This window comes from Manacus vitellinus, unplaced genomic scaffold (assembly GCF_001715985.3).
Source record: "Manacus vitellinus isolate BGI_N305 unplaced genomic scaffold, ASM171598v3 scaffold_28_pilon, whole genome shotgun sequence".
Lineage (NCBI taxonomy): Eukaryota > Metazoa > Chordata > Aves > Passeriformes > Pipridae > Manacus > Manacus vitellinus.
The window spans coordinates 2822466-2849342 of record NW_021940122.1 but is presented as its reverse complement, the minus strand read 5'-3'; the positions used below and the strand labels follow the sequence as shown (position 1 = coordinate 2849342).

At 41.3% G+C, this 26877-nt stretch overlaps 1 protein-coding gene across 2 annotated transcripts in view; it reads left to right on the top strand.

Annotated features, from left to right (window-relative positions):
* The window catches only part of FILIP1L (filamin A interacting protein 1 like), a 198390-nt gene that overhangs the window by 25240 nt on the left and 146273 nt on the right, over positions 1–26877 (top strand). For both annotated transcript variants that reach the window (XR_003915878.1, XM_029960683.1), the window contains exon 2: positions 19410–19552. The gene's annotated coding sequence lies outside the window, so the exon portion shown is untranslated. The remainder of the gene's footprint in view (positions 1–19409; positions 19553–26877) is intronic.

Genomic DNA, 26877 nt, shown 5'->3' with positions numbered 1-26877 from the left:
CATGTAACAATTAAATTTTATTCTTGAGAAGACAACAGCACACGTCTGCTACTTTGAATCTATATAAAAATTAGCATTTTTTTCCATTTCTTCACAGTAACAGTGACTTTTCCACAATACCATAAAGCTACGGACAAACTACATGCAGAAATTTGAGGAGAAAGTAGGATAAAGTCTTCTATGAGGCGAAGTAAAAACTGGAAGTTTTACATTTGGCCAGTTGCAGGAAAAATGGGAAAGACAACACTTCATTCTGTAACAAAGTATCAGCTAACATACTTAGCAGAGGGAAACCAGTTCTTCACTAGCCAAATCTGACTTCTATTCAGTGAACTAAAAATATATCTGCAGAGGTTTGACCTCAAAATTTGGAACTTTCTTCCTTCCAGATGCACAATAGCTCAAAATTATGCATTTTCAGGTCAGGATTCAAAGGCCCCCCGACTGTCTATTCCCCACAGAAGTTAATCACCAAGCATTAGGTAGCACAGCCAGTGCTAGAGAGTAAGGAAACAATTATTCCCACTTATGGATACAAAAATTGAGCCATCAGTCTCTTCTGTCTTTTCTAGGATACACTTTACAGGATTGCTGTGCAAGGTTTAGCACACTGCATGATGCCACCACTGACCCCTCCCAGTGCTGCTCTCTTGTGTTTGCTCCTAAACAAATTAGAGGAAAGAAAAAAGCTCAGTCATCAGGGTAGTGAACAAACATACTGACACTTAGGAGATGCACAGAAAAGGTAACCTAAAGATGGCTATAAGGAAAACCTATTTAAAGCTTGTTTTGCCAGAGGAAAAACAGGGAGCTGACACACCTTAATCAGGAGCATCACTAAAGATCAAGCCAACTGTTGATCTCAGGCAGTTAATCCAAACTACAATTTCATTTGTCTGTGCTACAAATTGAAGGAGAGACTGCTCAGGGTTTTTTTAATTAAAAAAAAAAAATACTGTCCCATGAGTAAGAATTTCTTCTAATGTGTCACCTTAATTCTTATAATGCCATGGCTGCATGTGGAAATGGTCACTCAGGAGTGTCAGCAGCATTTTCAGGCCTTTTTCTGCACTATGGATATGTGATTAAAAGAACTAGTGCATCACACTAGTTTCTCTAAAATGTACAATCCCATAATTTTCCCAGCATGATCCTGTGGGCAAGGAGGCAGGAAGGTTAGTTGCGGTCATTTGTAAAGAAAACAAACTTTAGTTTTGGGAGAATCATGGTAGTGCTATGAGGGACCTCATCACTATGTGCCTCCCCTGCCCAGGTCACACAAAAGAGGGTGTCCAACTCTCCAGCAGCACAGTGACTGTAGAGTCGTGTTGCTGAACGAACCAAATCCCAACAGTACTCAAAGGAGATACGGATCTTGTTACATGCTCTGCAGATCCCAGGACCAGAAATGTTCATTTAGACATGCTACTGGAGGTTACCAACATTCATGGAAGGAATGAATCCTAATTTCTACCAGCAGCTCTACCCCAGCACAGTAATAACGAAGACAATCTGCCACCCAAGGTGACCACTTCTGGTTCACTTTGAACCAGAGCTACTTTCTGTCAGTGGCCAAACCACAGTGATGAAACAGATTTCTTTATGTGATGCAATCCTCTGCCACAACATAGATACTACCAGATAGTGTCATCATCTTGCATTTTCTTTTGTGAATGAAGATGCTCAGTCTGACCACCTGTGTGTCAAACAGAGGGAGAAGGCCAGCTGAGAAGGCAGCTTTGGATTGTTTCTTGGCAATGCACTCTGGCCCTGGGCTGTGAACTCTGACAATACCACACATAAAGCAGGTTATGCTCTTCACCCAGCAAACGACGAGGTGCGTCTCCTCAGCAAGGAAGGGAGCTCTCATAGCTTACATCTGGCTACAACTCTGCCAAGTGAGAAACACAAGGCTGGAAACTGAGCTGCCTCACAGCAACAGAAGCTAAAAAATACAAAGACCATGATGCAAAAAAAGGTTAAAATTCACAAAAAAAGTGAATTAGAAAGGCTCGAGTAACCTCAAGCAAAGAGCAACAAATCCCAGAGGTGCTCTGCCTTGCAAGAGAAGCAGCTGAGTGTGCAAGGGTGAGCACCAACCCATTTTGGCTGCCTATGCATAGTGGAGGAGGAAGGACATGCATGGGATCCCCTTTGGAAGCGCAGCTAGCTAGCCAGCTCCAATGGTAGCAGGAACACACATCAAGGGAGAACATACAAACAGACAGAGCACCACAGCGGACAAAATGCTTGTCCCCTACGAGACATAGTTTAGATGTGCAGTTGTTTGGTTCTTACCAAATTTAAAAGACTAATCAGCCTATTAAGACAAATTCCAGTGACAAGCTGATCTTATATCACGGATGATGTAGTGATCTTATATTGTCAGGGATCAAAAGCACCAGTAAGATTCTCCATGCACAGGGACACTAAGGGATAGAACTCACACAGCTTTCCTTCTGGGGTGACCCCTCACATTAGTCCAACATGGCATGTTTATGAAACTCTCAAGTACCTAAGTATAATAATCTAGCAGATTATACTCTGTTCTGTGGGTTTTCCTCCAAATAATTTACAGGTTAGGATTTTATTTTTTTTTAATAACTTCAGCATAGCTAGTGAGCGGTTCAATAGCTCTCCTCAGTTTTTGGCTACGTTTGTACAGTCCAGTAAAAGGAACTGCTGGAAAGTGGGCACATATTTTTATAGTAAAAGGAAATTCATGAGATCCTACTCTTGATTCTCTAAATTCCTTTACAAATCCATTTGGAAGCAACAGTTTCATCCCACACCAGAAATGACACCTCCTTTATTGGCATGGGGATGAGGAATGGGGAGTTACAAATCATGCAGTCATTAGGAATATGAGACATCTCAAAGACAAAATCTAAATAGATGGACTAAACTTTTCTACAGCCACTGGCAAAGAAAGTGAGTATAATTATGTAGGAACAGAGAATGCATCCATACAGCTATTACTCAGTGCATGAGCTCTGAGCAACTCTGTTTGATTATCCCATGTTTAATTCAGAGGAGTAAGACAGTCCCTCCATCTGAAAAATTAATCCAATACAAATTAAAAACCTAAGGAAGTAAATGTAGCAAGCACTTTAAAAGACATTCTAAATAAAACCACAGTACAATGGATGTTTGTCATATAAGAAACAAAGGTGTATAGTTTGATGGGTTTTGTTTAACTACTAATTTTGAGGTCAAGCCCTGTTTGCATATTTATTTCATTCAAACTACAAATGAGAAAAAATATATTCAGCCTATAACAATCTTGTGTATAGCTAACTTTTATTTGTAATAAGGCTGTTTCACTCTACTTTTTAACTTGTTTTTGAACTCCAGCTCCTTAAGATGGCTTTGCAGTTAAAGAGATTGTAAAATTTGCAGACAGACTTGACTTCTCCTTTACATGGAAAGAAGAGCTCTTCACAGCTACCTCATAGTAACACCCTCCTTGGCAACAGCTGTAGAGATCCACCACTGTTAGCTAAGAAGAAACAAGAGCTGGGGGGAAAAAAGCTATTGTGGTGGAGGTTTTTTTTCTATCTTTCATTCAGAAGTGACAAGGAGACATAGCTCATTATGTCAAAGACAGTACACAGCTCTGACCTGCTTGTCACACAAAAGCAATAAATTGCCTTCCTAAGGAAGCAGCACCTACCTAAATAAATTAGCTAGTAGGTTGGAAACACCTTGCATCACCATGCCAGGGCTTTTAGGTCACGAAGGCAGTCAAGTGGGTTGGGAGTCAGATAAGCAAATATCTCATTTGTTTCAAAAGCTCAAATCATGTGGTATTTCACAAACTTTTCCCTACTGCAACATCTTAGTTGGTTCATCCAGTTAAAAGGCTTCAGGATGAAACAGTGATATTGTAAAGGAATTATATTACCATCCTGTTAGGAAGGATGTTCAAGACATGGGAGAAACACCCCCAAAAGTAGTAAAGGAAGGTCTATCCTCTGTAATTGCACTGCTCTGCATCGCTGTGTAATCAAGTACAAAACCCATCCGGTTCTTGTTCCCTCCTCAGTCTCTCACCTTGAATCTGCCAACTTTTCCCATCCTTTAGCAGATCCTGACCATTCACATCTCTCTCACACCTCAACCCTATTAGCTCAGCTAACCTACTGGGGATCTTTACTGTGCCTTTGACTTATACAGGAATTTTTCTGTTACTGCAAAGGAATCCTAACCAAAGTCTTCAAATAATGCCAAAACACATGCTTAGAGCTACACACAATTAGTCTGAAAAATGAAGCAATACTGCAGTTAGATCCATTACATGTTCTTACAGTGACTAATAATTTCTTTTGTGTTTTAAAAGTAAAGACTTTTAAGAATCAACCGAAGCATGGGAAAGTATTTAATGTGATTTTCCAAAGCGTAGTATTTCTGAAGCTCTGCCAGTCATGCAGTAGATTGAACACAGCATTACAAAGTATTCTCACATGTAACCACAGGGACTCTATGATACAGGTTATTTAAACCCTTGTGAGATTCACTTACAATTCTAGGTAAAGCATTCTTCTTAAAGTATTTCACTGGCAAGTGTCCGAAGCTGTGTTCCAAAAACTAAAGTGCAAATTTTACAGCCTCTAGCCCTAGCAATTCACATCCTACAAAATAATCACAAATTTTATCTTTTGCAGAACAGCTGGGATCCCATGCCCTTGCAAGACAATTTCTATATTTTGTTCCCTAAGAAAAAAAAATATCACAAGAGCTGCTAGCAGGTTGGAAGCAGGTCAACAACACTAATGTCAGGGCCCTTTTATTTCCTTTATTTTAAACTCCCTGGGGAATCTAACGATCAAAACTTAGCAAAGTGAGTAAGTATGTTGTGTAAGAGGATTGTTAGATCTCTTGGCTTCAAACTAAAAAGACTATAAAACAAAATTCCTATTATGGATATTTCTTGATGTCTGGTGGTCTGTCATGCATTCCCAATACGGATAGTAATTTTCATCCTCTTGCCATTAAGAACTCTGATTAAAAAGCATTGCTGCAATACTTCCATGAAATTACTGTAATTTGGGAATTTTACTTCTGGAAAAAATGTTACAGAATAATTAACATGTCTATCAATTCCATTCTCTTAGTTAATGCCAAAAGCAGGAGGGATGAATTATTAACCACTTTCTTGCTTTGGCTATCACATTGACAGAATGTCATAGAATAACAGAAACATTTAGGTTGGAAAGGATCCTTATGTTGAACTCCCTTTTAGCATTTCCACAATGACAGAAGCTTCCTCTCCTTCTGCCCACACAGATTTGTCCAAATGGACACTGCAATCTCACAACAAACATCTGAAACAGCTGTGTCTTCCTAGAAGCATCTCAACTAATACTTCACTGCTGATCCACAAAAACTGAAAGCAGACAAATTTGAGGCATATTTTATACTTATGCTTAAGCAATTCTTGGGTAAAGCGTAATAAGTTGGTTTTGATCTATGAAGTTCTCTGTATCTCTGAGCTGACTATGTTAAGGAATGAGATGGTCCAAGACTTGTCATCAGCAGAAAATCTTTCCAAAGCTTTCCATACTAAAAGTGAAATCTATGTGGAATGTTTTTACGTACAGTAACCCACCACTGTGGATTACAACCAGGGAGCAGCAAATGGTTTGAAGCTTCACCAGTGTGACTGAGAAAAGAATCCAGCGTAAGTGCCATAAACACCATAAGCCAAATCTCAGTCACATGGAATTAAATGGCAAACCTACTGATTTTGTAGAATTCAAACTTTACTTTCTAGTCATAGACACTTACCTATTAAAAACCACAGAGAGAATCTGACATTAGGCTTCCTCAGTATATATATTAAGCTCTAAATATATATACTACAGCTTTTTGCTACACTTTCACGAGCATCTAATGTTGAAAATTTCCTCCCAAAATTAAAATTTCCCAACCTTTAGTATATCTTACAAATTGTTCCACTTTCCTATTCTCCTGGTATTTTATAAGCAGGTTTTAACATCAAAAAACAATACACCACATTTAAAATTCATCACATATAGCAGATTTCTCTCAAAGAAGGTGAAATCACAAGTTCTGTGGGCAGCTGAGTAGTTTTTCCTCTAAACAGATAAATCAGTCTTTCTTCCAGTAACTGCAAAGCAGCACTTTAGATCTTCACATATAACTTGAATATTATTTCTCAACAAATCAGAGAAAATACTGATACTTAACAAGCTTTATGAAAAAACAGACCCCCCAAAAAAACCCCAAAACAAACAAGATCAAACAGGAAACTAAAAAAGTTCCTAAATTCTTGCCTGTGGTTGTATGTGCCTCAACAGGTCTTATATGCATCTGCAAAATATAAACAAAAGATAATCGCGTAACCATAATTCCAGATTTTACTGAAGATTTTGAATAGTTATTTGCTTCCAAAACAGGCTGATATTCAATTTCACATTTTTTTCTATGGCTTTTCCAGTAGAAAACAGAATCCCTTGATTTCGATTACTGGCCCTGAAAACAGGGATCATTTATTTCAAAGTCAGCCAAGCTGTCTCTCTTTTGTGGCGAGACAACTAACATCAACTGTACACTACAAACAAACCAACCGACCCCTACTGGGTTTATAATTTCTCATATCTCAACATACTGAAGGCAGAACACTTCAGGTAGAATATGAAAAAAACCCAATAGTTAACTTGCCCAAATCAGATGTATTGCATGGTTTAATGTCGATACTTGTTCACAGTGTTCACAGAAGTCCAGAACTGCTTCAAGTCAATTCCTAATTATGCAGGCAAACTAGGAAAAGATGACCAGAAAAGACTAAAACATTAGCCTTGACCATTTATTCTCAGTAAAAGATAGGAACTCATGCATCTTCTGCCACTGCTAGCTTGTCCAAATCCCAGTTTAGATTGTTTCTGCCTCTTCAGACTTCGCCTTTGGTGTTAGCAGAGGAATTAGCTGTATTTTCTCCACACAACTTCCATCTTTTTCCAAATTGAACTGCCAGAAGTTTTTCAAATGGAGGAAAAATCAAGCTAGAAACTTGTTTTGGGGCAAGGGAGCTGCTTTCAGTTTTAACTTTGGAAAATGCATGGTATATGGGTCATCATTTTGAAATTCTAAGGAAAGTAACTGCAATTACCAGATGCTTTTACAAGAGCAGTGGTGAGTAAAAACTAGCCACTAGGCAAATTCTAACATGCCTAATTGGCTAATGATCAAGTAAAGAGGTGGTTGCATCCAGCTGAAAAATAAGCACCATTTTTTTAAAAGATTTCTTTCTAAACAATCCTTGGAATTTATAGACAGATTTTATTTGCATTTCCTGCAACAAATTTTATGATGATGCCCATAAAGAGATGGAAGTTATGATGTAGCGTTACTAATCCACTTATCCAAGTATTTTGGACACTGATTACAGCATTATGAGGAACAGCCACAATGCAGGCACAGGGGCAATGAAAAGGATGCTGAAGGTCATCCTTTCATAGGGGGAATGAAAAGGCTTAAAGGAAGCACAGTAGGATGGCACCGCTTGTCAATGCTCAGAAAAGTCAGTTTGGTCATATCACTTCCTTCACTGCCTATCCAAACCACCAGCTCAAGCTCCAGCTGCTCACATAGCACGGTACAAAGTCTAAAAACATACATGGTTACCAGTTTCCAACAAATTTCAATTTGTATGCTCATGATTTATATGATTTTAGGTGACTCTTGTTAGGACGATTAGGAGAACAGGTCTGATCTGACAATGCTCTCAAAAGAAGTGAGGCTGACACAGCTCCATACTCCCATGTGCAATCAGCAGCAAGGCTGAAAACGTGTTCTCAGGAGGTAACAGAGCTGAGCAGGAAGAGCTCTGCTAGTTAGAATATTTCACAATTATACACAGGTACTTCTTATGCATGTACGTGTATATTTATATGCACATCCACATGGGCAATACAGATTCCTTCAGCAGCTGGGCTTAGACACTCAGTCTGCCCAGTAACTGCTTCTGGATCCCAGTCCTCCCAGTTGCTGGCACCAAGACAAACAAGTCCCCAAGGGCATTGCCCCACTCCATCTGCTGGCACAGACTGTCACACACACATCCAGATCTGCCTGGGACTCCAACTGCTCCACACACACATCCTTGACTCCCAAACCACTTCACCTACTCACTGGCCCAATATTTGCTACTGGTTCCACAGTGAGCTGCACACCCGTGCTCTCTCCAGGTGCTGCATGAGGGATACACAGGCCTATGGCCTCTGGTCCCACCTCAGTGACTTAGCACGTGGTTTCACTCACCTGGGTGTCCCCAGGTGCTGACACCAGGCACATGGGCCCTGCACCCCACAGTCCCAGTCCAGCTGATGGCACCCAGACCCCCACTTGCTCAGCTGCTGCACCACAGTTGCTATATTCAGCCACCCACTTAGACACAGACTAGAGAACCGAGACTCTCTCACCCAGAAAAGAGGTAGAAAGGAATACAAGATGACAACAGCACAGTCTGTCCTGTCAGGCACACAGCATGACTGGACAAGTATACTGACCAGTAAAGGATTTTAACACAATTGGCTCTTTTTATGCCCTTAGCCCTCTATTTTCCCACACTTCTTCCTCCACGAATCACCTAAGTGCCTCTTCTTGCCTGACTTTGGTTCTTCCCCCAAACAACCCATATTAAGCCCTGCACAATCTCAAAATGCTCCTCCCTTGCATCCCATCATGTGTGCCATACACTGCAGCAGAAACACTCTACTGTCCAAAAAGTGTTCTGCCATTTGCTCATCATGCTGTGTTTCAGGTCTAGATTGTGGTGCTGAAGTTCTCCTGGGACTGTCCTGGAAATGACTCAGACCTGGTATCCCTTCCTCTGAGCCTTTAGTTCGGTTTTCTGTCTGTCATTGTGTCCTTGTGCTCCTCTGGGCTTGTGGAGGTGGAACTTTGGTGGGCTGATGGCCCCTGTGATGGCCTAGGAGGAGATCAAGGCAGGGAACCAGGTGGATTCCCCTGTCTTTGTCTGTGCCCACATAATGTAGCAGATTGTCCCATACAAGAGTGACCTGGCAACTAAAACACTCTGCCCCGAGCTTTCTTTTCCTTTTCAACTTATTTATTTTTTTGTAATTGGTGAACATCTGCTCCTCCTATTGAGCATTTGGTATAATTTAGAGAAAGAATGAAAGGCATCTGTATTAGAAAGACAAACAGAGGCACTGAGATCAGACCAAACAATCCTCACAGAACGCATGAAAAGAAATTTCAGCTAAATGTAAAGGTGAATTTTCCAAATTCCAGTACCCCTCTCTTTAGAAGAGAATGCTTTAAGCATTTGTCTGGGATTATTTTAAACTTTCAGTTTACTATGAGGCAAAGAACTCCATAAACCTCATTTAGCATTCATCCTCACCATGGGTACCTTCAGCCTGGCCCAACCCAGAACTCACAAGCTGGCTTTGACACATGGGATCCTTCCAGCTAGTCCAGCACATCACCTTGGGAGAAGAGGAGGAGTGGTGGCCAGCACAGCTGACAGGCCTCCCTGGCCAAGGCAGGCACGAAGAGCCGGGCTGGCTGACCATGGTCCCGCCCAAAGGTATTTTTGCTTTCTGCCCAAGCACTGCAGGCAGCAGCCCTGTACTCTTGTGGGGAACTGTAAAGCATTTCGACCAATTCTTTCCAAGAGTGGGGAAAATTACTGCTGCTTATGTAATCTGGCTTTTGCCAAATGTGAATGTGAACGTCAGCTGAGCTGACGTTAGCTTTTAAGTTAAAGAGCCAAAACATTTTTCATTCTGATGCTCTTTTGGCTTCCACCATCGGCTATAGATTCTGCTAAAAAGTTACATCACAGTCCTAAGTGTCATCTATACCATTAGGACCAAGCAAGGTCCTGATTTTGTTTAAGGTACAGTTCAGAAGGCAATACAGGGAATACAGGGACACTGAGTCACACATTAGCAGCACCAGCACTGAACTGTGTAAGCCCCACAGGTCCCAGGTACTGTGTGATACCTGGTTTACCCATATGATGGTGGGCTACCTCACTGACCTCTGGCTCATGGAAAGACATGGTCCCAAGTGTCTTCAGACAGTCTGCAAACTTTCCACCTTATTTGTTAAACTGGAAACTTATTTAACCTCTTAATTGACAGCACATAATTGTATTGATTTACACTCGGAGTCTGTTCATAACATATCCCTTGGAGAAGTTAATTGAGTTTTCTATACCGCTTAATATAAATATGTATCATGAAATGAAGATATACATGCCAAGAAAAGAAAACAGAGACAATTAAGAAGGATCCCTCTCAACAAAAACAGCATACTGATTAACTGAAATCCCATCTCATAATTTGTCAGGAAATGGCAGTGATGCATATCAATTTCAAAATAATAAGCATTAAATAAACACAGAAAACCAACTGAAGGAAGGTTGTTATGAAAGCCTTTTACAGCACTAATAAACCCCAAATCCTGGAAAACTTAAAATGGTCCAAGACCACATGTTCTTAACCCGGTACAAAAACTGGCTTATAAACTGCATATAAATTCAGAACAAAACAATGGCAATAGTCTTCATATCACGCCTGCAATGAGAAATGGCTCATCCAAGAAAAGGATACCAACCCACCTGCCTCCACTGTAATTGGAGTTCGGGTCAATTCTTACTGTCATTCAGGTTTCTACTAGCTTGAATGACAGTTGGTCACATTGATGCTAAGAAAACCAAATATAGGGAAAAAGAGTCTCTTCTGTTCAACTCATGATACCTTAAAAGAAAACAACTCATGAGGACACACTGTTGCAAACAGGCATGACAAAAAACACGAGCTCCCTCTTCTGTAAATAGCTTTGGTTGGCAAAGCATAAAAGAGTCATTGCACACTTCTTTGCCCATCTGACTACTAAGGGGTGACTTCAGGCTAGTAAGGTTAAGGAAACAGCTGAGAGCAGCAGTTCCATTTTTAACTATTTTCAATTCAGAAGCCCCTAAGCACTGTCCAACAAGGAACAAATTTAAACTAAACACACAGGTCAGTGTTTTGTGTCCCACTGTCCCCTGATTAAATTTTAGACACCCTGTGCTGCTGTTGTTGTTCTGATGCACTTTGTTTAAGTAAGTCTGTTTTAAGTAAGTAAGCTACACTTCTGAACAGTGAGAGAGCTCAGTAACAAGTCAGCTATAACTTATACAGTTAATCTTTGTTAATTCTCCATCACCTGAAGCCTTAAATCAATACTGGGCAACTCCTCAAAAGATAAGCTGCAGCTCAGCCAAGTCAACTGAGCTGTATAAAAACCTATTAGATTAGGCTCTAAGGTTTGGGTTTATGTAAGATTGCCACCATGACATAATGTCTCCAACCTTAAGTATCCACTAGGCTATTTAATACCCAAAATACAAAGGCCGTATGTGGGAGCTATTGATTCTAGTGGACACAAAGGTGGATATGTAAAACACACTACTATATGACAAATAAGAAAAAATAGAGTGCAGTAACTCCAAAAGGGGCAACTTTGATGAGGTATGGAAAATTACTGCACATGCTACTACACTGCAGATACAGTGCTGAAAATAAAATTCACATATTATAACAGGACAAACACAACTACAGAACATATCTGTCTTACCAGTGTCATGGCAACTGTAAAAGAAAACACACACACTGACCTGAAATAGTAGCAACTTCTTCCCGTTAAGAGTATTGCTTATAAGGGAACAAGCAAGAGCCGGCTGACCACATATCCATAAAAGCTGGGAATGTTTTCTGTTTCCAGAGAGTGTTTCAATGCCTTTACTATTTAAAAAGAAAAAAAGGGGGGGAGGGGGGACAAAAAAGGTGGGGTTGTCCCTGATTCTATAGTCCTCAAGTGCATGAAGTTAACAAGCTGAACAGATGCACACTTCAGGAACTTCTAATTCAAACCGTATAGTTTCATCTTGGAACTTGCTGATAAACACAAACTCCCTTAACAGACCCTGAGCCCACAGCCTGATCTAACCCTTACACAAGCATCCCCTTCCTTTGTCCCACTAAAGAGACAACAACCTGCTCACACAAGGAGGTTGACAAATTCAAAAAGAAACAGCTGTATCTGCCCAGCCAGGGCATTTCAGCCCTGTCTGTCCACTGAACAGCCTTCACATTACTAAGATTCATTACTTCAATGCCATTAACCGTAGTGAATTTGTAAGAAATGCTATGTACAATTGGATATTGGTTGACTGGAGACTGCTTCCTAAGGAAAATCTTGCATGATATGTTTTAAAACTGTCTCTCAGATATTGTACCTTATCACTGCTGGCCCATTTCAAAAGAGAGAAAGAAGTCCTGAAGATGGTAAGGTGAGAAAGTCTGGTGAGAAACCAATGCAAAGAAAGGAGATTATAATCAGAGCGCGGGGAGAAAAGAATCCACTCTGCCCCTCTAAGTCTTATTTGGTGATACAGGACCAAAACAGCTTCTGAGTGGATGTAGCAGGCACTGGCTATTGCCTGGTAGAGGTTTAATCAGGGAGGACAGTGTGGTGGAAGTTACCAAGGAGCTGGATATATCCAAGCAGAAAAGAACACACATCTAGTCATTATCATACCTTCAAGCCACAAACAGTTTGGATTTGCTTATTTAACCATAATATATTTTTCTATTAGCAAATGACTACGTATGTATGTTCACAAGTTCTCCACATCTGAGCAAAAACCCAAACCAGAAAATCCTGCCTAGAATCAAGTATTATTTACCATCTCCTACAATAAATATAACAAAAGTAAGCTTACTCTCAAGCTTACTCACATACTGCACTAGACATTTAAATATCGTCTAGCAATCAAAAATAAGAGCTAATCATATACCCCTCATGTCTTTACTGCGACTAAGACAGCAGTCTGACTTACAAGTACTTCAGAAATTTGTGTAAACAAGATTAACACGGAAACTGTTCTGCAGCTCAGTGACCTGTTGGAACCAACTGAACACAACTGCTGTGCACATGGTCCTCCCAAGTCAGACAGGCCTGTAAGCCACCAAATGAGAAGGAAAAATGGCAAAATAACTTTTTTTTTTTTGCATTTAATAACCACTAATAGTTTGGACTGCTATTCTCTACGCTGTTCACTGACTTTTAAAAAGCTCTCATTTAAACATCTAGAATACCTTATTTCTCATGACTACTTAATCCAGTTCTCCAATCTGAAAGTCCTAACTGCTGCTGTTTGAAGCATGCAGAACATTACTTGTATATACTTTATAAAAATGGCATTGCAGAACATTACTTGCATATACTTTATAAAAATGGCATTTGTTAGTAAAAGCAAAGCTTTTAAAGCTTAGGGGAAATAGCCTTGGGGTTTTCCTCTTCTGAAAGCTTAAAGTTTTATAAGTGAACCTAAAGGACTGCCAGACTTCTAAAGTGACAACACATTACGAAAAAATTTCCTATGTGTTTCGCAAATTTGAAGTCAGTCACATTTCACTACTGACATCAGGGCTTTTAATATCAGCTCTAATGAAATATAATTCTCCAATGACATAACTGTGAAGTACAGCATTTTCATTTCACTAGCTGGCAGGGAGGTTTTGGCCTTATTATTATTATTATTTCTTACGTAGAGCCAGAAGTGTTCTAGGCCCTGCACAGACATGTCTGAAGAAAAGGCCTTTTCCTTGTATCTGCTGTAAACACCAAGACCACAGGGTATTCAGCCTAACAGAACAGGTCACACGTTCTCATATGATTGCTATGGCCGAGCTATATGTTAGGACACAAGAATATGAAGATAGTGTAAGAAATACTTTGCTTTCATCTTCTCTGTAGTTTCCCTTTCACTAAATCTCTTTGGGTGGGATTGGATGGTTTCTGGTTTGGGACAGTTTCACTGTTTATTGAAAAAACCTACACTCAATGATGAAATTCCAGCCATCATCAAAAAAACCCTGAGGGGAGTGAGATGCAAGCTGAGGATTAAAATGATAGTCTTGTTTTTAAATCTGGTTCTTCCTGAGGTCACGATTCCTCTGCTTGATGAGAGAGAGATTTATTTTAAAATAGGTGCAGGCACAGTTTAACAGTTTAGCTACACACCAATAAAACCCAAAAAGCTCCCATTTGCAAAAGACCAAACTAAGGACATAACCGCGAAGAGCTCTCCCTTCCCTAAACCCTGACCATCCAAGAAACGGGATGAGAGAAGAAACCAAACTTCTCCTTCCCTGAGGCATATACCCCCTGATGACTGAGATGAAATCTGAGCATGGCAGATAGCAGTCAGAAGGGGAGACTTGTCTACTCAGAAGCCCCAGAGTGGTTGGTAGGAGCACCTGACATGGTGAGACCCCTGACATGAGCATTTTTTTCTGAATTTGTTGTAGGAACGAGCAACAACAATAGCAATGTTGTACTCACCCCTTCCCCTACACGTCCTGTTCAATGCACATGTTTCCTCAGGTCTCCAGTGTTGTTACTTGGGAAAGAAATGTGTCTCAGTTTGGCTGTACATTGTGCTCTAGGACTGAGTAACATTCCTCGTATCACTGAGTGCTCAGGGACACCCAGGGGACACTGTTGTACACAGGTCCAGCTCCAGTTTAAGAGGAAATTTGAAAGGGGTATCTCATGGCCCATTTCAAAGTAACAAGTCTAGGCCTGACCTGCTAAAATATGCCTACAAAGTGATATGCTATCTTGACAAGTACAAAGGGGAAGCCACTGTTGTGGCAACATCTCCCAGTGGTTTTCCTGAGTGGAAGGTAGCAGGACACAGCCTCTTTGCCACAGGGCTGATGCATTCACCCTCAGCTTGGGTGGGAAAAAGAATAAGAATGAGCATTTGGTACATTAAATTGAAAGGTGGAGAAAAAAGCCTCCAAAAAACATAAGGGACAGATGTCCAGTGAGAATTAACACCAAGGTTCATTTGTGGCATGTTGGCCTCTTGTGTAACTCTTATGATAACACCTTGTTGGATTCATAAAACATAAAAGTAGTAGATCAGCAGCAACGTCCCCTTTGCACTGGCCTCTGATCAAGGTATCTCAGGACCCATGCCCTCTTTTTGCCTCTTTCTGAAATCTTCAAGCATTTTTTAATGGGGGTTTGCAGAACCTGAACTGCAGCCTAAACACAGTCTGAACTCACACTGAATGACAGCTGCACACCAGCTCCGTTCGAGGCTACAGCAGAAACTGGAAATCATGTTTGATTTTTCTACTTTGGGGGGCAGGTAAGGAGGAGAAGAGTCCATGTAATACATTATGGTGCAGCTTGCAGCAGAGGTGGTTGTCTCTTTTGGCGACGCCGTTCATTTCTGAAAAGATAGCTAGGCAGGATGAAGTAGGTGTTATCCTTCAGCTTCTCCAGTCTGCTGACAAACATTAGACTGGTCTCCAACACTGACGGAATACAGAAGAGAAAACGAGAGTATGGTTTCCCAAAAACGGGCAAAAACTTTGGTTCTCTCTGGAGGATGCTCTGGGAAGTGGCAGGGGATAAATGGGTTCACATAGTCTTTTCCAGCTCCATGCAACTTAACATAAATTAACAGTAATACAGATCTCCCCACCTCTTAGGGGCTGCGTGAAACTTGCAGCAGACAACAGCACAGTAGGGGAAAAACTGCCATGCATGTCTGCTCTCCACAGATCCAAGAGATCACAGACAGGACTCTAACATGCTTGCTGGAGGCTTTGCCTCAGAAAGGAAAGAATGGAAACCATGTAAGGATGGCAGGGTTTGGCCCATCGTAAATGTTGGCATTTATAATGGAGAACACTGTGTCACTGGATGCCTATTATAGACACTCATGGCTTGCTTTTCACAATGTCATGTAATGATGCTTTGTACTGAGATTTCATACAGTAGTAGTTCCTCAGTTTAAGTAACTGCATTTTCTGCTTGTGGGAAATGGTTTGCTTTGACCATATCCAACAAGCTATTGTGGCACCAATCATACAGCCATAATCATTTCCCAACATTTGTTTTAAGGCACTGCCATTTCTTAAGAGCTCTCTTACATCTATTACAGGGCAATGTAAGCCTGAAACCAACAAAATACTCTTCCCCAAAAGACAACATCCTTTTCATCACGCAGTGAAGCAATACAAGGCTTAGGAAGGGGAAAAACTAGTTAAATAGTTACTAAAGCTATCTAGAGTCCCTGCCTATGAACTCAAAAATTACTACTTCTCACACAGTTCTAGAGTCCTATGTAAAGTTATACTAAAAGAGTATTAAAACTTTTACATCTTCCACCCACAAAAATGGAGCAGTCCCCTCCTACCCCTCCAAAGCTTCCAGCCTCAAATATCCTGGCGTAAAATGATCAGACAAAATAGGTGACTTATGTTTTTATTGGTTCCTCCAGACTATGACAACATTTCCTAAAACACTGAGCCAGGAAACTATTAATGTCTCTGAAAAAGTGGAAAGGGTCAGGCTATTTCAAAGGACATGTGTTTGCTAAGAAGCCTTTGTGTTAGATGTACAGGCCACTCAAGATGTGATTAATAATAATAAAATTATTTAGCATTCACATGGTATTTCTAGCTTTAAGGTATATTGTGAACATACTTGTAACGCCACTGTATTAAGAAAACATTACCCCTTTTCACCTTTTTGAGAACTGAAATAAGAAGGTTAATAAGCTTGCCTAAGATTTTGTTAAGCAGCATATTCATTCAAGATTATAATGTCCCACAGATCTGTATGTGTTCCCTATCTCAGACTGTTATTGGAGAGAGAAATGAAAATTTTCTCAACTCAGGACCATTAGAAAAGAGGAAGACCTGGAAGATTTTCTAGATTTATCTCAGCTGTGTTGGACAGCACAAGTTAGGTCAGGGATTTGCAGGTGGGGTCAGGGATTCCTTAAAAAAGCTATGTGTGTTTTATACACAAGCATTAAACCAGAGCAACCAGCACTCTAATGGGAGCATAGCATACTGCGTGCAGGACAGAAAGACATCCCACAGAGACTCCTCAAATCCCTCTAATTTTCTAGCACATACTACATGTACATACCTCTTTGTTTTGGCTGCTTTGTCAGTAGTCTGGGTATTATCAAGGGGGACACAAAAGCCTTGGAAGTAAGGGTGCTCCAAAGATATCACCACTTCATTTGTAGCCAGAACAATTTCACTCACAAACCCTGTTCTGATCCTGACGACACTAGAATATGCACAAAGGTCAGTTCCCTAATGCAGGAGTTCAAAGCAGATTTAAACCTAACCTGCCTAAGTCATGTACAGTACAATGCATTTTACACAGAAGAATGCTGGGGATCCTAAAGAAGCACAAGTCACTCTACTCTTATTGACAATCACCATCGGGTCAGGGTCACACTACAAACGCTGCAGGTAAAAATCCCACTATTGCACAGTGCCATCTCCTGGGCAAGCAAGACTGCAAAAACACCCTCATGCCTCCCTTCTCTCCTGCAGCATCCAGCGTTTTGGTGTTGTCTTCCATGCACTGTCAGGCCTGGCACTACCTCTATTCTCAGAAGGCAGACCATGAATTCACGGAAAGAAGAGCACATTGTTTACAGCTCTCACCATGAAACGTGAGAAGCAGCAGCCCACTCTTGAGAGAGGCGGTATCTGCACAGGCAAGCACCACGCAAGCCCACAGGATTAAGGTCACTCTGGTTTGCTGGCTAATCACAAATTAGCAATCAAGGCTTCCTTTCAATATCAAAACAGGAAATGGGAGTGGAGGAAGCGAAAGCTTAATAATTTCTTGCATGTTAACAAGTTACATGAGCCACTCCAATAAAAAAAGTTTTGCTAAAGGAGCTTGAACCTAGCACACTGTCCCAAAATGGCAAACATTTATATTTAAAACCAAGCTATGTGTCTCCAAAAGAAAACGGATGATAACATTTAATTCAGCATAACTTAATTTCCAACATAAGAGGACATCAAGCTGTGAACTGAAGTTGAGGATCCTACTCCACTGTAATCACAAATGTTGAGATTATAATCCCCAACCAAAACCTACAAAGGTAATCCTGACATCTCTCTTGAAACATTAAGAGAAAAAACAGGACTAGAAGGGTAACCTTTTAGTTACCACAAACTGTTAAATCCATAATGGCCTCTGACAAAGGAGCAAGAAAATCAGACATAATGTGTTAGCTCCATTTCTTTATCTTTTAGGGCTACTGTACTCATTGACTCTGTACATCAACCTGACCACACAGTAGTGTCAGGAAAGCTGGGAAATGAAGTCCCTGTAATATAATGAGAATCCTAAAATAGCAGAGGATTCTCTGGCCTCCATGCCAAACACAGGGAGGAACATCTCTCCGTCTTTAGGCCACCTGTCAAATAGGAAAGGCCTGGCCCATTACACAGTACTAACTTGGTGCTATCTTCACTGCAGGAGGAAGAAAAATAGCTTTGTGCAACTATTGAGCAATTCTCAAGAGTTCAAGATAGATGAAAGGCCAGTTTCTTGATTGCCTAGAGATATTAGGACAGATTAGGGACAAAAGTAAGATGACTTAAATGGGTGTATGCAGACTGATGTTTAGAGGGACCAAAACTGCAAGGTAGAACTCCTTGATTTTTATGGGTGTGCCCAGCAAAAAAGAAAAATCTCTTGGGAGAACTCGTAAGACTCCACAGTACAGAAAAAGATGATTTCAGTGGGCTGCATAAAGAACAGAACAGAAGCAATGAAATTTGGGAAAAAAACCCTGCTGTCAACATATCCACTACACAATCTCCCTATCTCCCAGGGATGCAAGCAAGGGCAGACATATAACATAGATACTTAACACAGCCCACAATATGCTGGCAACAGTAAATAAGGGGCTAAAACTGTCTGAGTGCATGCTCTGCATTATGGAGTGTGAAAGTAAGTTTTTCCCCTAGTTTCAGCAGTAGAGACACAGGTAATCCTAGTTCCAGTGCAGCATTTACCACAAGGTATTGTCTGCCATAAGCCACCGCAAGGTACTTGTTACACTGTGCTCCTAGCTGGAAGTGCAGACCTTACTGTGGACTTTTGCATTATTGCTCTGAGCAACAAAAAAGTGGAAAAAGTCTGTTTTGCATATGAACTTCCATCCGGGATCCTCCAGGGTCAGATCGTTTTCACAGAAGGCATTCCCTGTTTCCGAGGTGACAGGAGGCGGAGCAGAAATTAATCAGCCTGGGCTTTAGATCACCCTTTAGCAAAAATTATGCAGAAGAGTTTTGAAAGCTGCAAAACAATGACTCTGTAAGACTGCTGGGTTTGGTGTCGGGGTTTTTTGTTCTGTTTTGTAAGACTTAATCACAGGTAGGTATTACATCTTTCACTGCAAACACTGATACTCCTTCCAAAGGCCTCATGTTGTGACCTTGCACTCCAAGACTCACTGTTATCAACTGTGTCCAGGCATTTATTTCTGTGGAGTCACTGACTAATCACTTCTTTCTTAGGATGTTTGTATCCAGGGCAGTCATGCCACTTCCTACTACGTGAGAAAGACCATGACGACTTTGAAGGACGGCCACCTTCTCTGTTGCCAAAATGATGGCATCTGCCAGAACATTCAGGTTTCCAGCCTGTGATGCTCCAGCAGGTTAGCTGATCTTCACTTAACTTCTGTAGTACCAAATGCTTTTCCTTAAGCCACAGATTTCCAATTTTCCTTCCCTCTATTCCCAATGTACAAGGTGAGAGTTTCCAGACAAGGTTACTTTGGTAAGGAGTGCTGATGAGCTTGTACCTGTTTAGCAGGTATTACTCTATCAACAATCCACTGTCAAAAAATGGAGGCAAAACATGCAGACAATTCTTAGAGATAAACTACGATCCACGTTGTCCTTGCCCTACATTCACATAACATCCAAGCTCACATGTGCCATTCATTTAAGTGTCTAAAGGAAGACGGAGTTGCAACCAGTTTCCCTGAACCAGACACCAGGTAGCTGTTAAATAATATTAAGAATGATTTCACCATGAGATACTTGTATTGGATCTCACCCAAAAACTTTTTATAGATTGCGTATATTACTGTTTTGCTGCAAATGCCGTCCCAAAGCAAGAACTTTGACAAATATATGCATGAGATCATCCAGATGAGGAGACTGTATGTTTACAGAGGTGTGGTAACACTTGACAAAATAGATTATCTTTTTCAGTCTGTCTTCCAAAATAAAGGTTTTCTTGGATGATGAACTCGGGGGTTCCCAGAGTTTTGTTCATGGAGGGCAACTTAATGGGTGGGACATCAGGGTAAGGGCTGTATAACAAAAAAAAATCAATCAGCATGACAGCACAGAACAGCCACGATTTAAAATCTGTCTGAGGGTCACATACTCAGCAGCTTTCCAGGCCAGTCTCTGGGAACCCTTGACTCAGATGCCGAATTCTTGTGAGGAATATAATTGATTCTTATGGGGGGTTTTCCTCCTCAAAGACATATTTCTCACAGTTTTCTTTTTTGTGATGACTACTGGGCTCTGCATTACATGAGCAGAAGAATGACCAGGCAAGAGCAGACATGCTAACCTTTCAATTTATAATGTAGCTGTAAATGCCTGTAAGCTCAAAAAAGCAGCAGTCTTTATTGAGAATGCCTCCAGCCCTAGAAGCAGCTCACATTATATCTGGGAGGTGGTGGAAGGGGCTCTTACTGCTTAAATCTTCGGCAGACTTTTAAAGTTTATTTTCACAGTCTAAAGGCTTGGGAAGGTAATGATAACTTCCAGTATTCTCTAGAATACTGCTGTCATTGTGGTCTTGTTATTTGCATGACATGGTTTCTCTGTGCCACAAACACACACAAAGAGGAAATATTTCTGCCTTGCATTATCTCTGCAAGTGAGAGATTGCCTACATAGGGAAAGTAACAGCTGCAGAGATATACTGCCATAAAGGATATCAGCCTCCATTGACATCTCTTCAAGGGGAACTGACAAATGTGAACTGCACCTAAGATTTGAGCACGCAACTGTGCCAGTCAGATGACAATTCAATCACGGAAAAAGTAAGACAAAGAAGATTTTTGGTTTACAGATGTTCTGCACTTAAACTTTATGCACATATTTTCAATGGCCTCTCATTCCCATTTGCACACAGATTGACAAAATCTGTGAGCAACTTGTTCTCCAGTTTGCAGGGTTGGCAGTAAGTCTCACACAGCTGATATGCCTGTGTCTATAATAACAAGGCTGCAGCTTTCTGTACCTCAGGCAAATTAATGGAAAACATCTACTTTACTCCTTTGGTACGAGTAGGTGTAATGAAGAATTCCCTTTTGCCAACAGAAACTATCTGAGGAACAAACTATGAGTCTTTCTCAGCAAACTTTCGGAGTTTTAATTCAGACGTGAGGGGGAAAGCCACCAGTGAAATGAAGAAGCAAACAGATAAAAATCTCTGTAATGTCCTCTCTGCTCAGAGCTCAGAAAAGCTCTGCTATGCAGGGAGACCTGGCGTCAGCCCCATGCTCCCCCAAGACGAAAGGAACTCCATCAGGGTGTGAGCTGCAGTCCCCAGCAAAGAATTTCTTTTGTCTCTGTTAGTCTGGCAGACCTGAGAATGAACTCCTCAACTTCTGGGCAGGAAAGCATGTGTTGGGTCATGCACTCCTGTCATGCTGGATCACAGGGTACTGCCAGCGGTTGGAGAACTGTGTGACAAGAAGAAAAAAAGTGTTCTGGCATGGTTGGAGCACCGTTGTTAAAAGGTCTCCTGTCAGTAAGCAGGAGTGACTGACTGGCAGAGATCTGGCTTAACTGGAGCAAACTCCATTGTGCTCCTCATCCCACAGGAGAGGTGTGGCTGGTTGAGAAATCAAGGCTAATGCTGCCCCTGCCTCCATACTGAAGAGAAAAAACCCAGCTGCCTCTGCGGCCAAGCAGGCACAGTCCAGGTTAAGCTGTGGGAGACCCTGAGGTCAAAGCCTCATGTGATGGTCTCGTGTTCACCGTGTGCACTCTGCCAGGTCTGGTCAGGGAGTCAGACAGCTCTCAGAAAGGTGCCTACTACACGTGAAACAGAAAGGTCCAAGAAATATCACTTGCTTTAAGCTGAAGATCAGACAGTGAGGACGCTTGGCAAAGTCACACAGCTGCGACAAAGGGTATGTCATGCAGCAGGTTTTCTATGACGCACCCAGCCAAGGAGGCTGCATCTGACCTGTGGTCTGTTTAAGAAATACAGCTTCACTGTCTTCTGTGTTTTATCTCATTGTGATCATGGGTCAGGAGAGGCAGTCAGCCTATTGTTCTTGCCACATGATAAGTAACTAGCTACATGTAAACAAAGCAATTAAGCTCCATAAGGAACTGTTTGCCATGCAAAGCTGAACTAAACATTGCATTTTGTTTCGGGAATCCAAATATGGTAAATTACTGACAGTTAACTATGACCATGGGATTACTGGCTGCACAGAAAGGGTAAGCAGAGCAGGCAGCACAAGCTGGAAAATCACCTTTTATCCTCTTCACCCTGACACTAACCATCTTGAGACCCTTCTGGTCTCACTGCTAGCTGCATTTTGCTGAGTATCACCTTAGCATAACTAATTCATGATTATGGGGGAATAGACAGATAAAACTCTTATGCTGGCACAGCTGGTTCTTCAGCTGCAAAACTACCAGGCTCCATCAGTATCTCTCCAGGAGAATAGCTCAGTCGTTAACCTCTTAACATATCTGGCAGTCAGACAATTCATTAGGGAATAACACAGCACACAAATACACACCTGTCATGGTGTACTCCTATACTCTTATTAGCTGTACTCCTGTTGCATCTAAAAGCCCTAATCAATATCAGACTGTCAACTTGCTGAACAGAATATGCACAGAGGAAGAAAGAATCCCCTCTCACATGTCCACAAGACCAGAAGACTGTATACTTCGAACCCAACACAAACATCCAACTCAAAAAAAAAAAAACCAAACCAAAACAAAACAACTCTCCCATTGCTAATTTGTGTACATGTTCAGCTTTGCAGACTGAATAGTCCTATTTTACATATTAATGGAATGTAGTAATATTTAATAGATAAGGCAGAAAAAGAACCACCAAAATAAAACCAGAAAGGAAACATTACGAAATCTATTGGGGGGCTAATAAAGGCAAAAGTAAAAATGCATTCTGTTATAGCGCCCACTGGAACATTCACTTTTATATTTTAAATGTGCACACTTTACTCCTTTTCAAAGATTTAGCAGCTATCCCCCATTACAGACCTGCACTACAGCTCTGTGTCTGTCACTGCAGAACAGAAGGAACTGAGCTGAAGCAGGCACAAGACTGAGGGAGAAAAACCAGGGTTAGGCTGAAGAGTACACAGTGAAGTGGGTGCTGAGCCCTGAGTCAGATAGATCCAAGCACAGCAAGGGTAAGGACAGAGCCTGGAAGGTGATGGCAGCTTTAATGATAAGTTCATAAAGTTCACATTGGAAACCCTGGAGTTAAAACCACAGTCATGGTGGATTTTCTCATTCCCACTAGTCACGCTCTCTCAACCAACTCAGCTATGTGGTATCTATGCTTACACTGCCTTAGAAACATCCCAGCCTCCTGATGAAGCTACTAGATAAATTGTAAGTTTTGAAATACAGCTAGACAAAGGTTAAAGAAAACAAACTGTGGTCTGTTATTTACTGTAGTGCTGCAGCACACGTCTGCATCTCTGATGAAGGGTGAAAAACACCATTTTGTGCAACAGACTGGCAAGGACAGCCACTGGGAGGCTGAAATGGCCTGTTATGGTGGTGTCTTCCAAATGACATAAAGCTGTAGGAGAGTGGGACATAGATTGTGCTGATGCTCTTTCCAACACAGTAACAGAAGCAGCACAACTTAAACACACAAAACCAAAGAAGCCAAAACACTCTAATTTGGTTCATTTTACAAATTCTGGGTGCCAAAATGGGAGCAGAGACCTGGACAAAATGAACAGAAATAGCCTTAAATTTCTTTCTGAGTTTCACCCACCATCATAAATATTACTCTCCATCAGATTATTACAACTAACCTTTTATATTCCTTGCAAATACTTACAGGCACACCTTCAAAGCTGCCCATGGACAATGGAGGATCACTGAGTATCCTATATAGGAGGCAACAGAGCCTGGACCACACAGAAAAACAGTCAACTGGGTTTTGAATCAAAAATCCACATCAAGTGCTGCTTTTCTGTCCCTCAGGCTTTTACTTTTTGCCCACTAAAGGGAATCCTTCATTCATCAGAGACAAAAAGGTCTAGAGTACCTTCTTGGGAACATCTTAGGGTGGGATAAGGTGGGAAGGGAGGCAGGCCTGGACTACAGCCTGTTTGGAGTCACATAGGGACTCAGAGAGTTTGGGACTCATCCTATAGGAAGATCAAGTTAACCCAGAAGAGTCAGAAAGCTGTGAAGGGCTGGAATCCAAAGCCAGGGGTGAGGGGGGCTAGACCTGGGACAGACGGTAGGACACTAGTTTGCTCCCAGTCTCAGTGAAACCGATATCTATGGAAAGGTCCCGTTCCTCTTGCAGCCAACACAGGAACAACAGGTGTGGTCTGCAGCTTTCTTGTCACAGGGTGATCACAGTATATGAATTCTGACTGCGAAGCACTTGAGACTGGGAAGAAAAAGGAAAACTGCTTCTAGACCATGCAGTGACTAGAGATGCCAAAGCTCATGCTTTCATCAAACAGGCACAGCTACTGTCATTGGATAGTTGTCCCATTGTCCATTGGATAGTTCAGCATCCATCCTTTCCAACACAACATTTCAGAGGAAGCTATTGTAGAAGTGCAGGTCTATGACATTCAGGATGCACTCTCCAAAATGTGCAAGTGTAGTACAAGCTTAGATTTACCCTTATTCCTTACTTAAACATGGTATTTCTCTGCCTTCTCTAACCTCTGTGCCATCTTTCAGTATTTTAATCTTGGCTCCATTAACCATATGCTCTGCTCTTTTCTGCTCTGCCTTCACTCTCTCTGGCTTTCCTCTTCTTCACTAAAACAGCCTTCCTTCTTGAATTCTGTTTCCTCACCAACACAACAAAAACCATAACACTAATCTGATTTCATATGTGTAGTACAGTTGATTTTACTTTTGCATTCCCCATATTTTCCTCTCCAATGACGCTGTCCACATATCCTTTGGGACATGGCCTGTTTAAATTTGAACTGTGAACAGAATCTCATCTGGCCCCTCAGTATGCCCTGAACAAAGGCACTTAACAATACTAGTTGGTTAACTTGCTTCTTACAATACACTGTGTTCCACCTTTGGATTTGAAGTTTTAGGTCAACACATTAATGCTGTGTCATCCACCAGTACAGCACCTGATGCAATTTTCTTCAAGGTCACTTTCCCAACAACTTTGAAGGTGGTTGAGAAATTCTACCTCAAACCCTAGGCAAGAGGCAAAGCTGCTGTATCAGGGAAAATTCTTCTGAGGTACAGAGCAAACAGCCTCTAAATTTCATCCTTAAGAAACAAGGCAGAGTTCCTACCCAGCCCTTGCTTCTGAATCTAAGAGGGCTTGGTAAGCACTTGCATACCATGGTGTTGAGCATGGCAGTAAAACCTAGAAGGATCATTTAAACAAGCCAGGACCTGGGCATCCTGTTTCTCATGGCACCATCCTCATAATATACGACTGCTGCCAAAAATGACAGTATAAATTTCCCAATGAACTCAAGACATGGTTGACAAATATCCAAAAAAAGAATAAAAAATATTTATATCTTAAAACACGCCGATTGGGTAAACAAGATTGTAGCTTGGTCTCTGCTATGTCCTGCTCACCAGTGTGCAGGCTGAAGCAGACATAAATGTTTACAGCAGTCACAGCTGTGCATGCACACATGCCCCATGGGCTGCCCTTCCCCCCCACCCTTGCCTGGCAGGAGCAGATCAAGCCCTGAATAGAAGGATGGTGCCCTGTTTCAGGTAAGCTCCTGAACTGACCACTTACACTAGACTGAAGGTCTTAGACATCAGGACAGCAGGTCTAATTTCCAATGCCATCTTTCTATTTCCAGCTCTACTATATATTGATATATCACACTACCGTAAACAAGTAAGACCTTTTTTAAAGCTTTTAACATCCCAAGTTCTTCTGAAATTTGCCATCCTAGTCAAAGAACCTCAGATGCACTTATTCTGCAAATTCCTTCTTATAAACCCACCATTAATAGGAGACAACCTGCAATCTGTTGAACTGTTATTAAGAGAACCAACGATAACAATCAATTAAGTGCTACTGTCTACCCAGTTGTTCTAGTTAATTCTTGTGGCTTTACCATCACCGTGTTTTCTCTCCTTTCCTTACTGCCTGAGAGACACCAACAGAGTGTTTACCTATCCAGCCATGTAAACACAGCAATGGCAGAGGATATGCTTGAAAATTGTCTGAACTATTAATGAGGATAAAAATGGATCCTTTTTCCCCTGAGTAGTAAAAGCCATTATTTGTAACAGGGATATGTAAAAAACATTAAAGTAGATGCATGAACTTTTAGCTGATGATATGCCGTAGTCCATTACATCTGAGGAAGTGTTGTTACAGGGAATGCTAGTGAGAGCATTTTGATATGGGCCACAGGACTGGCTAACACCAGTTTCACTGCTCAGTGTAGCATATTTTTCCTATTATGTAATGCTCATTGTAGGTATTATAATGATACATAACTGAAAGCCATCAGTAAAGGCTTTCACAAGGGACTATGCAAAGAAAACTGATACAATGATAAAGAGACAGCACTTGATTGTTTTTCCTTACACTCTTTTGTACCTTTTGGTGGCTGTTAAATTGGTATGTTCTGATCAGATCTCCCAACCTCACCTGCCACCTTTATGATACCATTTGTCAGACCAAATTTAGAAAACAGCTGCTGGGAAAAGGGGTTCTGTCTCATCATTTGTGGAAGGTCACTAAATAAGGAGG